Below are 15426 nucleotides of genomic sequence, written 5' to 3'. Positions count from 1 at the left end.
TAATTTTAACCCTTAACTGGTTGATTGACTTTTTAGTTACTAGGAAATCCATCATGTACTCAAAGAGCAAGTACTGTAAATTTCGAGATGAGGAAAAAAAGAAAGGAAACCACTTCATCCACATAAATAATGAAGTTGAACTCCTGGTTTAAATTCAAAGCTCAATTAAGCCTTAACTATAGAGCTGCAGCTGGCACCTCATAATATAAACACTTAAGCGGCCTGTTGAATTTATCCTCAATGTCCACAAATGAGGTTATAAACTTTCTTTAGAGCTTCACTTCTGCTTCAACGCCTGCCCATGGTTTTCGATCTTCTGCAGACTTCACAATAGCCCTGTGTTTCCCTGGCTGCACGGGAAGTTCGATAGCAAACCTGCAAACACCCGGTGTATTTGGCTCTCTGCAGCTGTGCAAACAGCACAATGCATTTTCAATATTCGGCTTTAAACATGCACATGGATAATTGAACTTCAAAGCAACAGCTCTGCTAATTCTTTTATGAAGATGCAAATTACTAGTGTGACTTCTCACCAGATTGGGAGCTTAATAGAACAATCAGTCTGATCTAAATCCGCCCCAAGGCATGAGCACAGTTGGGGGTATTTCTGTGAGCCTAATCCGTACTTTACTCACTGGCAGGGTGCAAAACTAATAGTAGCCTGGAGTTAGCAAAGTTTTCACATTCAAATCCCAATACTTGAGTTACCTCCCCTTATATCCTACATTATTTCAGGAACAGGGGCCCCGATTCTGGTATTATTTGAAGCGACAAGCATGAAGATGAAAGTTTAACCAGGGAAAAATCCTCAGTGTCTTCTCAAAGATTTAGTAGGGAAAGATGGAGTATTTGTTAAATTCAGTGTCTTCTTTCAGCAAAACCACGCTCAGTAGTTGTTAAAATGTGTGGTATATTTGGCTCCAGTATACATATTTTCTGGTATATTTTTTAAAACGAGCCCTAACTTGATAAATGCTTGGCATCTTCTCTGACCGTTACCATTGTACAGCCAGCTTTTAAACGAAAGGCTGAAAAATACATTAGGTCCCTCAAAGGCAGCCAAAGCAATTTACCATCTTGCTTTCCAGTCCACAGAAACAGAAATGAAAGTTTAACTTCTAGCTATTGGGAAGTCCAACTTTAATTAACTCAGTATATAAAATTAAGGCCCAAGAGGAATAAATGGCTTCAGTCGTGCCTTCACGCTTTTGCCTGTCTCCACACACGTACCTAAAAGGAGCTGAAATAACACTTTTATTTTTTTTTTTTTTAAAAAGTAAGATATATTGAACACTTGAAAATAAGTGCAAGTTTCAACTTTGAAATGCAATTTGAATTTCCATGGAATGCCACTTACGGCTTATATTTCCAAGTAGCTGGTAATTTGTGGTACAAGAAGAGAATCTTTTTTTTCAGTAAGTGCTAAGGATCTGTGGGCTGAAATTTTGCACCTTTTAAGGTCTCTCCATCTGAAAGGCATGTGTGTGTGTAGAGCGAACTATCTAGCTGTTCTTCAGTCCTAATCATGGCTGGGTTTTTTACGTATTTTGACAAGTTGCCAAGTTCTCAAAGGGAATACAAACAGGTTCGGCAAAGGGTGAAATGTGGAATGAGAATTCTTTTTCATGGGGTGAATGTAGCAACAGAGGTACTCCTGGCAGCTGATTAGCTCGTCCCTTACCTTACTTAAAGCTGGGCAGTAACATGTTGTCCTGTATAATACCATTGTCCCCCTTGAAAGCCAGTCAGATTTTACCAAGGAGAAGAAACCTCTCCTCCCTGTGCAGCACCAGTTCTGTGCATCACAGCCAGAGTGCCACTGAGCTGGCACAGAAAGCGGCGGTTGGACATGGAGCATGTAGCATTTACTTACTTATTCATTATCTCTTTTTTCTCATCTCCTCTCTACTCTTTGATCAGAGACTCTCTACATTTTTTATTCTACCTCCTTGTGCTCCATTTCCCCATCTTTTTTTCTCTACTGAGTTATTTCCTCTGGGCCTTTTTCCCTTTTCATTTTTTCACAGCATTTTTGAAGCAGAAAATGCATCAAAGATGCTTCAAGTTTGAGCTGAACTTTAAAATCCACAGTCTTTGAGGGACTTCGGGGCCGAGGTCAATTCACTTCCCTCCTTGGTGAGGAGGACGGGGTGGTGTGTCCGGCTGGTCAGGCAGCCCTGGCAGGCAGGGCAGGTACTGTCCCCAACAAGGACCAGAACGAAATAGGAGCACTCTGGTGGAGCTGCTCACCTGAGTGAAAGAAGTACCACAACCTGCCAACTAACCACTACCACCATTGCTCTGCCTCACTGATTTAAACACAATAAGAGATGATAGAAATAGACAATCTGAAGTTTTCCACGTGCTCAATATTTGGTACACAAACAAGAGAAATGCTGCGAGTGATAGAAAAAGCCCAAAATCCTACAGCAAAAGAGATGCTCTTGTAGCGTCTTACTGGCAAGCAGCACAGAGGTGAGTGATGGTGACCTTCAAAAGCTGTGTGGAAGCAATGATGCAGCTTCCCAGCTAGGGCAATACCCCGAAAAGCAATTGTGTGAGCTGGGGAGAGGCAAGTTGGGAAGTGACGATTCCCTGTGCTCTCCCTGGGAGCTGGCACAGGGGCAGGAGCACGAGTTAGTGTCCCACTGCAAACACACGTGCTCTCACCCCTTCCAGGAGTTTATCGTGCCACCAAATTACCCTCTTAATAGAAAGGAAATGCTAAAAGCCAGTGCAGCTATGTGCAAGCACCCCTGAAAGACGTGGCCTGATGGCATTTCTTTAAATCTGGCATTTAAAATCGCTCAGGCAGATGGAACAAAAGTATGTAATAAAATGTGACATTTTATTTTATCATCTCTATTTGTTAAGTGAATTCTTCTGATCATTCCCACTGTCAGTAGCACTGAATGCAAATCAGATTCTGACAATTTGCAGTTTATAAAAACCAACTCCAGGGGTCAGACAGAAAAAGAATAAGTAATAATTAATTATAGGATACACGTTCATCCACAGAATCTGGCTATGGTGTGTGACAGCTTAGCCTAACAGAAAAAAATGACACGATTCCAAAAAGTCACAGCTTCTGTAGTCAGTCATTTACAGACTGCTTGTCTACTTCGCAATCTTCCTTGAATATATTTCTATGTATCAAGGTTTTATTAGAAACTCAGAAAGAAAAAATATATTTGTTTTCCTCACTGCCTTCCAAGGTAGTCTCACTTGTTTGCTTTGGTATGTAACAGAGCACCTTCTCTCCGTCCTCTTCAAAGCTCAGCTCCATGTGATACGCGCTGTCTGTCCCTCTCGGTGTTTCACTCCCTGCTGCTGCGGACACACTCCTGGAGTCTCTGCAGAGCACAGGTACAGCTGTCGGCTCTCACAGGCCACAGCAGATAGCCACACTGATTTCACTTCCAGTCTTTTATTCAAGAGGAGCTAACCCTGAGGGTCAGCACTCCCTGCTGAGCATTGCTAACAAAAGGAGGAGGTGGAAAATTGGCGTAAGCACAGAGCGAGCCCTGATGCTTTGAAAGATTGCCCCCCAACCCTCCTTTTCCAATTTGGTCAGGGACTTCAGCAGCAATTATATGACTTAATGTTAATTTAGTGCTAAATGGGGAATATTAAGCAGTAAATGATTGAACTTTTAATGAGCAATTAAATTAAAAGCAGCCTCCTCACTGCAAGAGAAATGTCATTGAGAACAAACTTTATAACTGACAGTATTTTGCAAACAGCTTTACCGCATTTTATAGGTGACACTTTTCTGGGGCCTAGCCCCGAGTTTGCGATGACTACTTGCTCCTACTACACACATGAGTAGTTTGCATCCCTAGGACATACCCAAAATACATGTGCAGAGGTAAATATTAATTGCAATGTAGTAGCAAGTAGAAGTCCCAACTTCAGAGCAGAAACTGCTGTGTTAGGTGCTTTATCAACAAAACTGAACCATTCCCCAGCCTGGAAAGCCGCCAATCTAAGGAATTGCAATATTTACATAGATGCTTACACAAATGCATGGAAAAAATAACCATGTTACTACTATAATTTGGTGTCATTATTTATTTATGGCACCAATTTTCTCACCGAAGAAGCCAAATTAGCCGAGAAAGTACTGCCACCTGTTAATAAGGCACAGAAATGAGCTGGAAGCTGAGGATACAAGGTATGGGTTTGTGCAAGGATCTTCCCTTGTGGATCTCATTAACAGAGGGATTTATAGTTTGCAACGCTTGCTTGGAAATGACTGTTCCCCTGATGAGGGCAGACAGTGACTGCAAACCCAGCTGCTGGCGGGTGGGGAACTGGACACAGGACCTGCTGATCCCACCAGATTTTAGACTCCTGGAAGCCCAGCCCCTCACTCCCCAAAGTGTGGCATCCCTCATCCAAGCACAGTACCCATACCCTTGTTGCCATTAGTGGCTGAAAAATATGTGGGTGAATATAAGTGAAGCCCCTTGTTTGCATCCCTTCGCTCCAGAATCGATGCTGACCTCTTGCTGCTGCCAGCGTCCATGCTGAAAGGGAAAGTCCCCGCACCCTTGTTGCTCTTAGCATCAGCGTTATCTCTTTCAGGCTTCCTGAAGGCTGGCTGTGTAATGCATATGTACAACATTTCACTTTTAAGGGACTTGTCCCCTGGGGTAACCTGTGCTGTTTGATGGTGCCGAGGAGCAAAGGGAGTGTCTGGATGAAGACAGCACAGGCAGCCCATCGGCTCCTTGAACAAGCAGCGAGCTCCCTGTAGATAGCACTCTCACTGATGAATGAGTTTGTTTTGACTGCTGACTCTCATGTCCTTCCTTTCCAAATAGTCTAAAAATATGCACTTACATGATGGGCGTTATTTTTTCTATATTGGAACTTCTAAGCTAACATTGAGGAGTATTTTCAGGAAGCCAGTTACAAGTGGGGACGTTTTCAGCAGGTGCACCAAACACTGGATCAGAAGAGCTTCCATCAGGGCACAGCTGGATGGAAGTGTTAAATCATTGCCACTTGGGTTTTTGGTTGCACCTCTGAACAATACAGACCAAGAATTATTTGCAAAAATTGTTCAGCAACACATTCAAATAATGAATATTTCAAGTAAATCATTTTAGGCCAAACTTGAATAGGAAAAGAGGCAAAATAGTTTATAAATTATTCATGCAGCTTTAGCACTAATGTAATAAATATTACATGGTGTCGGAGGGAAATGAAGAATTTTAAAATGAAGAAAGAAATTAACTATGAAGGAGAAGCACCTGAAAATTGGAGAAGGTGAATACACAGATTTGAGATATGTGAATAATAATGAAGTGACTAATGGGAGAAAATAAAAAGGGTGACAACGTCGAATCACTTTGAGAGGCAAAATACTCTTCCTCTTTAGTTCTTTCTCTACAAAGAATATATAAACTTCTCAAATATCTTCAGCTCTGTTTAAAAACAAAACAAAGAAAACAGAAGATGACCCTCTAGAGTTAGCCAGGTGGGAACATACCTAAATGTAGCTAAAGGGAATTACATGATCAGAAGTACTGATTTTCAAAAGAGCAGTAACATTTGGAGAAAAATAGCATTTTGAATATCAAATAATGTGTTGCTTTTATTTTGCAAAGTGACCACCAACTTAGTATTGAATTGGGACAATAGGATTGTATATTTTTAAAGGACGGAATCTATAAGGCTTCTGTTGTGCTTGGGGTAGGCACATTCAGCAGAATTAGCTGCTGTGCCATTAAGCACGTCTGAGTGGTCAGTCAGCTCCGCTCTGACATACTGCATGAAGTAGCAGTGTCATTAATTCTTTGCTGTTTTCCTCAGGTGTAGTGTGTACAGGTTGTCACTAGTCTCTTCGTTTTAACATTTGAAAAATTAATACTTTTTTAATCTTATTTTTGTGTGTGAGAGGGAGTTAACCTTTTTTTTCCCCTTACAAACCCTTTCCTATTTATCTTCCTTTTCAACAGTAAATAGAAAATGGGAAAGAAGAGAGGAAACAGGTTAAAAAAGCCCAACATATTCCAAACAGATTTTGAAAAAACTAATTTTCTAAAAGTGGAAACGGACATATATTACACATTTTTTCCCCATTGACAGTGGACTTGGGCTTCTTTTAACCTCAGGAATAACATATTAAAATGAAATGTTTTACGTTTGCCATTTCCGTAAATGTCTCATTTACAAAATCTGTCATGGGCACACCAGTCTCCTCCTCATTGGACATTTACCAGCCTTGGCATATCAATCCATCTTTTGCACATCTGCTCAGAAAATGTAATTAGTTATACCCATATGCTGCAGAAGTACATGATAAAACTTAAGAAGCAGAAAAGGCCAAGAGACTTGACAGCGTTTCTCCTTCCTACTATGTATATTTTGTCGAAGACTTAGAAAAGTGAGAAGCTTTTCTTGCCCTCTGCCACAGGGTGGGGATGTCACTGTGTCCTAAGCAACTTCAAGAGATTAGGTAAAGGCAATTTATAGTTTGTTGTAATACTTCTGGTTCTATTCATTAGAGAACAATCATTTATACCATAAAAAGATGTAATATTCCCCAAATAGACATACCTTCTTTCCCTGGTCATTAACATACTTATGAACTTGTCCTTGCAAAGTAATAATAAATAAGACAGACAGGGATCCTCATCTGAAGTCTTGTGATATGGGAGACCCAGATGAGAAGCTCTTGCTACACAAAATGACACGTCTAGCAAATACGGAAACTCTAAGCTTGTTGACCAGCTTTTTGACAGCCGTGCTCGATTTTGCTGGCAAGTGGCAAAGGAGAGAAGGACTACAGTCCAAAACCCAGTTATGCCTCAGCAACCAAAAGTTGGTTCAGTGGCATCTTCATGCCACTTTGGCTTGTGAGTAGAGCTGTTCCGTGTTAACTAATGATCAGCCCCTGCATTCAGTGGCCATTTCTCTGCAAAAGGGCCGAGCAGAGGGCTGGTCTCACTCCCTTGGACTTCACTTAGCCACAGGATCCTCTAACTTTGCTTTTTTCACTAGGCAGCATTAACTATCTTGCATTCATGTTAGGCCTTTCTTTCTTATGACACCATAGTTTAAAGCTGGAATAGACCTGTCATAACTATGAATTATCCATTAATCCTGGCAAAGTTAACCCCAACGGATGAAATATGCTCCAGATACACAATAGATCCAGCTCCACGGCAAGGACTTTGCAGCTGTTTTCCAAATTCCAACATCAGTTTAGTTTTTTCGTGGATGGTACATTATCAACCTCAGTTGGTGGCATGTTTAAAACCCAAGATTACAATTCACTTCACAAGGGATTTGAGCTTACAACAGGGCCTCACCATCACGATGTGCAGCAGAAGCCACTGGCCACTTGTTAAATTACATGGTACAAAAAAAAAATCTGAAAATGCTGAATTCTGTCAACTCTGTTTTCTTGTTTTCTTACTGAAATCCAAAACAATGTGTCACTGTTCATTATCTGAACTAATTAATGGTGATTCAGCATTACAGAAACACCATTTTAAGTTCATCTCTGACACACCACATTTAGTTGTTGTGTATGTTGTTTAATGGCTGTACATTTTTCTTTAAAAAAACCCCAAAACCAACTTTCAAATTATTAGCATTCTTTTACTTCAGTAGGGGGTTCAAAATCAAAGCTGCTGTACCTTCATCCTCCTACTTTTCTTTTAGGGTTAATTTGGAAAAAAGAAAAGCTCTTCTAATTATAGAGATTTAGCTTTCTTTATAAACTGGCTATTTTAAGATCTGATTACAAGATCACAATATGAAACATCATTCAAAAACAGTGTGAATTGATTACATCCTTCTGAAGAACACGTAGCAGTAGAATATGCATTTGTAGCTGTTACAGTGCCCTATAATTAAGGCTTTATTACTTCCCCTCTAAACACATGTTGCTGCTGCTGGAGAACAGCTGAGATACTTAAGATGAGACAATGGAAAATGCCCCCTCCAAAAAAAAAAAAAATCACCCCCAACCTTTTAGAAACAAATGTCAGAAACATTGTGGTCACTACCAAATATAAAAGTAAAGTCAAGATACTGATTATATTCTTCTGCTCCTGTTTCTTTTAAATGAGCATATTTTCCCCAAATTCTATTAATAATTTGAATGTTGCTTAATTGGGAGATGTTGTATTAGAAGAGCTGAGCACAGTCTTTGGTCTTTTCATTCATTTCCATGGATTCTGGATCACAGCATAATGATGGGGTGGTCAGCAATCACATCGGGAATATTCACGTGTCCCAGAATAACGGAACAGACCAAAAAACAAGAGGCACCATAAAAATACATTTGCATGGTTAGAATTACTCAGGGTACTCAATTCTGCTCTGAACTGATCTCAGATTTTTGGAAAAACTAAAATTAATACTGAAACGTTCCTTGCACTGAGCTGCTCTCCATACTCGAGTGAGCTAAACGTCAGCTGCCAGCTTTGTGGGCACATGGCCGTGCCGTGTGACGCTGCGCTCGACATTTTATGGAGTTACACACGTGTTCCTCCATCCTTCCTATCAAATAGCTGTACCACAAATAATGAATTAGAACAATCTAACAACTGGATCTGTGTTATTGGAGAGGGACTCCCAAGGAACATCTTGACAGCTGTGCAGTTTATTTGTTCTGAATAAATACTTTTGATAAATGAGATGACATATTAAAAAGCAGATATGAAATAATATTGTTTTCCATAAAGGTCATCCATGAGACAAACATTTCTAAGGGCAGATGAACATATATAGCAGTAACGTTCATCAGCTTTGTCAAGTTGCAGACAATGACTTTCTGAGCAGCGCAGCCAGAATTCCCATAGCAACCCTTACAAACTTCAGACGCAACACACACCCGGTGTAGGTAGCAAGCCATATAAGGTAGGAACAGGAACATTTTGAGTTAAGGGTTAAAAATGAAGCTAAATATAGTTTAAGTCATGAAAGAAAATATCCTCCTAATTGTATCCAGGGTATTTTTTTTCCTTCCATACTATTTTTTGATCTTCTATATTCTAAACTCTATGTATAGACTGCAATCCAAGTGACAGATGACAGTTATCTTTGTACCACTCCCAGAATCTTTTTTGAGTAACAAGACACAGTAGAGTAGCTCCTTTTGCCCCTCGGCATCTCTCTGGGCACTGGGGCGGCGCTGCGGCTGAGAGAACCGGGGTTACCTTTCCCCAGCGCGTCCCTGGCTCCCCGCCCTCCATGCCCTGCTCTTTGCCAGCCCCTCTGTCAGGGGACTGTGTACCCTGTCCTAACGTGGCTGTAAAAGCCCTTATTAAACCTGGGTGAGGTGCTCAGTGGGTGAGCAGAAACCAGTGGGGCCCGTAGGATTTGGCTTTGCAGCTCTGATGGAAAGATTTTTTTTTACCTTGGTTAAAAAAAGGTGGCAAAGACTTGCTGGTTTGACCCAGTACTGCCTTTATTAAATATTCTGGATAGGGCTGATGCTGGTCTCTACTGAGAGTCTCTCCGCTTCAGGAAAAACACAGAAATGAAGAAAAGGCTAATACAAAAAAAAAAAGTTCTAGGTTCAGTCTTCAGCAGAAGTGTATTTCTTAATTCGCTGTAGCCATATGTGACAAAATGAGGCACAACTGTATTTGTATGATATTTTTAAATTCTTTTAACAATTGATGTGCCATAGTGTACAATCATCATCACAGAAGATTATAAATTAGTTGCTTTTTCTGCTTTTGTGCTTGTCCTTTTATATTTCTCCATTGTTTTTCTTCCCCACAGTGAGATGGTAACAAAATACATGCAATCACAGGAATAAAGTAACATGCTGGAAGGCACCAATGAATATTGAACAACTTACTTTAATATGTTAAGCTGTCATAATTAATTCGCTTATAAAATATGTACTGTCCTGTCAGTGAATGAATATATAATCTCCAAAGAGCTATTCTCACTTAGCTGTTTTCTCTCAAACCCAATTACAAATACTTCTCTAACCTTGCTTTAGCCTTACTTTTATGTCAGCAGAGTATCTGCCAGGCTTTTTTGTTTATTGCAAAAGGTATTGCTGGTGGATAAAAGTAGGAGAGGATGTACTGAATTCCTATAATAGTTTTTCTCTTCATAGAATTACTTTCAGTTTTCACTTTATAGACTCATAGAATACTTTTTAGGTTGAAAGGGACCCTCATAAACTTACCTCTTTTGCTTTTATGAGGTAGAAACTTTGGACTCTTGTACCGTGTATACTGAGGTATGAAGCAGTAAAAATAGATGAAAAAGCATTAGTGGTTCTGAAACTTCCATGAGCTGCTGCTCCTTTAGGTAGCCCCTGCCAGCCTTAAGGGCTCAGTACCAGCTTTGTGGGGCCCAAAGCAATTCTTACAGGCTCCTGGGCAGGAGGTGCAGATCTTCAGGGCGACTCTGGCTTTGTCTTGTAACCCAACAGCCAAATAATGCAGCATCGGCGTGAAAAAAAACAGTGCCCCACTTGGAAGTAAGGAGCTTTGTGACAGCTGTACGTGTATGGAGCTTCTTGCTTGGCTCTCATTTTACATCCAATTTTTTTACCTCCTGGTGAAAGCTTAATTTATTATTTAAATGAACACAATTCCAGAGTACAAATAAAACCACAAACATCCGATTTTCTTTTCATTTGCAAAAGAGCCTGTTGAGATGCTTTACTTTTGTAAAAAAACAAAAATCACATTATAACATTGCAACCACTTATTTTTTGATTAAAGGAGTTAATTCAAAAAGGCAATTCAGTTGCTCTTCAAGCTGACAAAGTGTTATAACAATTACTTGAAGAACAGTGAATCTTCCCCACACTGTGTAACCAACCATACCTTGATTCCAAGGAATTTTCTTAGCTTGGCTTTGACAGTTAATGGCTTACTGGCAACTCTTGGTTAATTATTAATACAGACATAATAATGCTTTTTCCATTACTAACCTTCTAAGCAATACAGTTATAAAAGGAATTATTCCTGCTGAAAACTCAGTGTCATGTCACAGTCTAGATCAAAAATTTTAAACCTCAAAGTATGGCTTTTTGCCTGTAGGAAAACTAATACAATGTTTTTTGATCATTTTTCCGATTATATTTTAAACAAGGACATCATTTTACATTTCTGCATTGCTTTAATTGTGTATCTTACGTAAACCAGGATGTACCTTCCCTTTTCAGGTCCCCAAAACCTCCCAAATCCACTGAGAGTTTGTGGCTGCCCCTTGCAGGTTCGGATGAACTGTTGCCTCTCTGTTCCTCCCAGCAGGGCTGAGCCCCTGCCGGCAGTGGGGCTGCACCCGAACATCAGTGCAGCTTGGAAAAGCAGCACAGTACGTTTCTTGAAGGAGTTTGAGGTTCAGTTTGTTGGCCAACATTTCTTTTAATCACTCTAGATTCACTATCTGCCTTTGTGGGACTGAATAGATAAGGCTTTTCGCTCTCCAAGATGATGGCAGGGCTAGTGTCAAGGCAACAACAAGCCAATCAACAGTTCATGACTGGGTCACACAGCAAAAGCTTCAAAGCTGTGCACCTTGCTGTCCAGGTGCTTTCTGCTAAGGCTGTACAATTTGATCCTCTAGTTACTCGAGTCAGGCCCACCAGCTACCAGGCAGGAGCTCCTCCATTTGTCAGAAAAGGTTTATTTAGCCATTTTGTTTGAGTAAACTTAAACCATATCAGAGGAGCCTATTACATACACCTCTGCCCTTGTCCATTCTTCACTAAGCTGCAAGGGACTGTTTGTGCAATAGGGTGATAGGCAATATTGAAGTGTGAGTTGGGCATATGAAAGGAACCTCCTTCATATTCCTCCTAGCCTGCAGAGTCCTGCTGGAAGGTTGGTTTCATGATTAATTTATGCCAGCATTATCCTTATTTTAGTGACGCTATCAGTGAAATCCTGCCCATAGCAATTAGGCAAATGAATGAATTTCAATATATAAAGCCCAAATCTTTTTGAAAAGTCACTATTTTGGGTACAGGCTGACGGCAGCAGGGGCCAGCAGCTCTTTTTTTCTGCCCATATTTATTTCCTTTTTCTCTGGACATGCAACTTGCCAAAGATCACTCAAAGCTTGTCAAGCAACGGAGTCTGCACCAGGCAACCATTTAAAATTGTTCAGTGCTTAGAGCCACCGATGCCTTACCCATATAAGCCATCTCTGTTTTACCTTTATTACCAGCAGTTTGCACTGGTGGCAGCTCCCCTCTTAGGTAGCTGAGAAGCTTTTTGTTCTTTGTATGTGTTTTCAGTCTAACGAGAGAGAGAAAGGCATTGTTTACAGGCCCTAGGTATGAACCACTCACATGTAAAGAGGCAGCATGTTCTCAGCAACTGACCTTTTCTTCTGTCTTGGGATTGTTTCCTCTTTATGGTCAAGACACAGATGCCAATGACTAAACCTTGCAGCCCCGCACACTGCGCAATCCCAGCACTGTCTGAGGAAGCTGGTTGTGGTCAGCCAGGAGTCAGGGTTTGCACACTGAACTCTGGGCGAAAAAGGAGGCCTCTTTCCTTTCTGTTAAATATTTATTTCATTTGTGCTTTCCAAGTACCTGTACATAAATTCAGAATGCTGTAATGGGCATTTTGAAAGTATTTGACCATTAACTCGCGATTACCTGCCAGTGGTGCCATCTCTGATGCTGGGCAGAAAAGGCATCACTGCAAAAAATGGAGTTGTTGGGCCAGGAAAAAACACGCTCGGTCACGTTGTCGCTGGCTGCCCGAGGGTGCTGATAAGCTGTGCCAGTTCTGTCTTCCACAAGTGGTGATTATCTAGCTAGGAAACTGCAGGTGCAGTTTGAATTTTCTATTTTACAATAAAATACTAATGCTGGTTTTAAAGTGATCTCACATAAATTTGAGAGCAAAACCCACACAGAACTGGATGGGAAAGTTTCTACCGTTCAGAGCTGTTGTTTCATGCTGTCTGCAGACAGACACGCTAAACCATCACACCATTTTTACACTGGTTTCTTTTCTTGAAGATCACATTTGCCTTTTAAGTGTTTAATTAATTTCAATCTGCATAAGGACGTCCAGGCCTCCAGACAGAAGCTTTTAGCTATACGTGCCTGAAAGTTGAATTCCTAGTCAGACTTCTGGCACTTCAGAAGTCATTTACAGTGGCTGGGCTCTAGCAAGGTGTACAAAGCTATCTGAAAATAGCAGAAAGAAAATCCAGTAAGTATAGGCAGATTGATTTTGAGTAATCGAATAGTTTAAGCACTTTCTAAGCATTAGCCTAAGGAAGGTGAGACTCCATAAAAATAAAAATCTTTGGAAATAGGTCTAAATACACAATAGACTATAAAATTGTAAGTTTCGGAAATATTTGCATGACACAAAAAGGACAATGTTTGATTGTACTTAACAATAGACCTTGGGTTTGCATTATGATACTGCTACTAGAAAATCAGAAAAATGACAACAAAATGACAGCAAAATCTCTGATGGTGCATCTGATTTCCAAATGCCTCAGAGAGCAGCTTTCTGCTCCCGCAGAACATACAGATAAAATCAATGCAATGCACATCGGCATTGCCCATCTCAGCTACCCAGACACTACCTTTTCTTACAGGAGCCTAAATGAGAGTCATGGTATTTAATTTTTGGTTACCCTTAAACATTCGTATCCTTCCAGGTAAGCCTGTTCAAGCTCAATTTCTTGAATTTTCGCTTATCTGGTATACAGAGTGTTACTGCAGCCTGTTTTTTTGGAATCCTGTTTGTAGGACTGTATGCTGCTGAGAGATTAGGAGCTAGAAACAGCAGACAAAATTCAGTATTAATAAATGCAAATTAATGCTCACTGGGGAAAAGCCACTTCTAGATATACACACTGATGGAAATTAAATTATTTAGTAACCTTCAGAATAGCTCTTAATGTTAGCGGACAGTTCTATAGAATGGCAGCTCAGCATTCAGTGGTACTTTAAAAAATAAATTTGGAATTAGTGGGAAAGAATGATGAAAAGAATCAAAGCATAATTATTGCAAAATGTACATTTCTGGTGTGCCTGCATTTTGAACACCAGTTGCAGCAGAACTAGAAAATATACAACGATGAGCACAGATGTGAAATGCCTTTTGTACAAGATGATATTAAGCTACGGCTTTTCCTCTGGGAAAAGAGGCAGCGCTTGGAAGACACACTAGAGGTTTGTAAATTCTTGAGTGGCACAGGGAAGACAAATAGGAAACAATTTTTCATCTCTTCTCACAATTTAAGAGGCAGAGGGCATTACCTGAAATTATTGGGTAGCTGGTTTAGGAAATCACAAAATAAATTGATTTGTGCTGCAAATTAAATTGTGGAATCCATTGATATTCAGCATGGTAAATCCTAAAAGTTTAAGATAGAAAAAAAAGAAAATAAAGCAGAGGAAAAGGCATTAAGGGCTATTAAGCACATTGACAGAATCTCTGATGTAAAAAAAGAATCAGCAGGAAGGATACAGTGGGAAAAGAGCAGAGTCCAGGCACGTTGTTCTTCCATGCCTCCTGCAGGCATCCGCTGCCAGCACTGCTGGACACGAGGCTGCGCGGCACCCTCGGCACCACCCCACCTTCCTCCTCACACGGACCCGCTCGCCTCTCATCTGCGAGTTGCCCACGCTGGGAGTGATGCATGCTTCGTGCAGTGTTTAAGAAGCATCCTAACTGCTATTTTATAGCTAAAAAAAAAAAAAAAAAAAAAAAGCTGAGCTTTCATTAATACTTCACAGGGGCAGCATGAGAGCGGTCATCTTTGCATTGCTGAAAAGGCCGTGCTGGTATTCCAGGCCTCTCTTGCAATCTAAATTTCTTAAGATCAAAGACACAAAATGACTCATCCAGCTTGGAGAGGTCCACAGCCACCCAAGCGCAGTCGTGTGCTCAGGAACCGACCCCCCGCAGCCATTAGGTGACTGACGAGGGCGAGCTCACAAAATGCCACCACAGAAGGTGAAGGTGACGGCTGAAGCCCTTCTGTTCTGCAAGGCCAGCTCTCCCCGATTCCTGCACCTCATTCTTTCCACATTCATACATAGGCTTGCTCAGACCGTAACTACCAGGGGGAACAACTGCAGGAAAGTGCAGAATGACAGACCTTTTGGGTGGAATAATTCAATGACTGGAACACTTTAATGCATATTGCATGAGTGAATCAGCTAATCATTTTAATGCAAAACTCTCTTTCTTATCCCTTTCTCTTCCACACTGGCTGTCCAAAAAGGGAGGAAATTAAGGATTATGGGAAGGTCAGCCATGGGAGTAAAAGTCTGATCCTGCAAACTCCAAATGGAAGCTCTTGTGTTGGCAGGATCAGTGCTGCAACTAACATTGTATCATTGTAGAAAGTCTGTTTCATGAACTGCCACTTTTTCTTTATCCTTTAAAAAATGTCAAATCGAAGATGTTTAATAGAACTGTAAATATTGCAAACTGAATTAACAGT

General features: G+C 40.7%; 2 protein-coding genes across 5 annotated transcripts in view; one reads left to right on the top strand and one right to left on the bottom strand.

Annotated features, from left to right (window-relative positions):
- PLPPR5 (phospholipid phosphatase related 5) overlaps nt 1–15426 on the top strand; it is a 94088-nt gene that overhangs the window by 66300 nt on the left and 12362 nt on the right. The window lies entirely within an intron of this gene.
- Nucleotides 9520–15426, bottom strand: part of SNX7 (sorting nexin 7) — a 36856-nt gene continuing 30949 nt past the window's right edge. Inside the window, exon 10 of the transcript XR_010072376.1 lies at nt 9520–14662. The gene's annotated coding sequence lies outside the window, so the exon portion shown is untranslated. The remainder of the gene's footprint in view (nt 14663–15426) is intronic.

This window comes from Chroicocephalus ridibundus, chromosome 8 (assembly GCF_963924245.1).
Source record: "Chroicocephalus ridibundus chromosome 8, bChrRid1.1, whole genome shotgun sequence".
Taxonomy (NCBI): domain Eukaryota; kingdom Metazoa; phylum Chordata; class Aves; order Charadriiformes; family Laridae; genus Chroicocephalus; species Chroicocephalus ridibundus.
The sequence above is the reverse complement of the archived record's forward strand: the minus strand, read 5'-3'. Positions and strand labels throughout refer to the sequence as shown.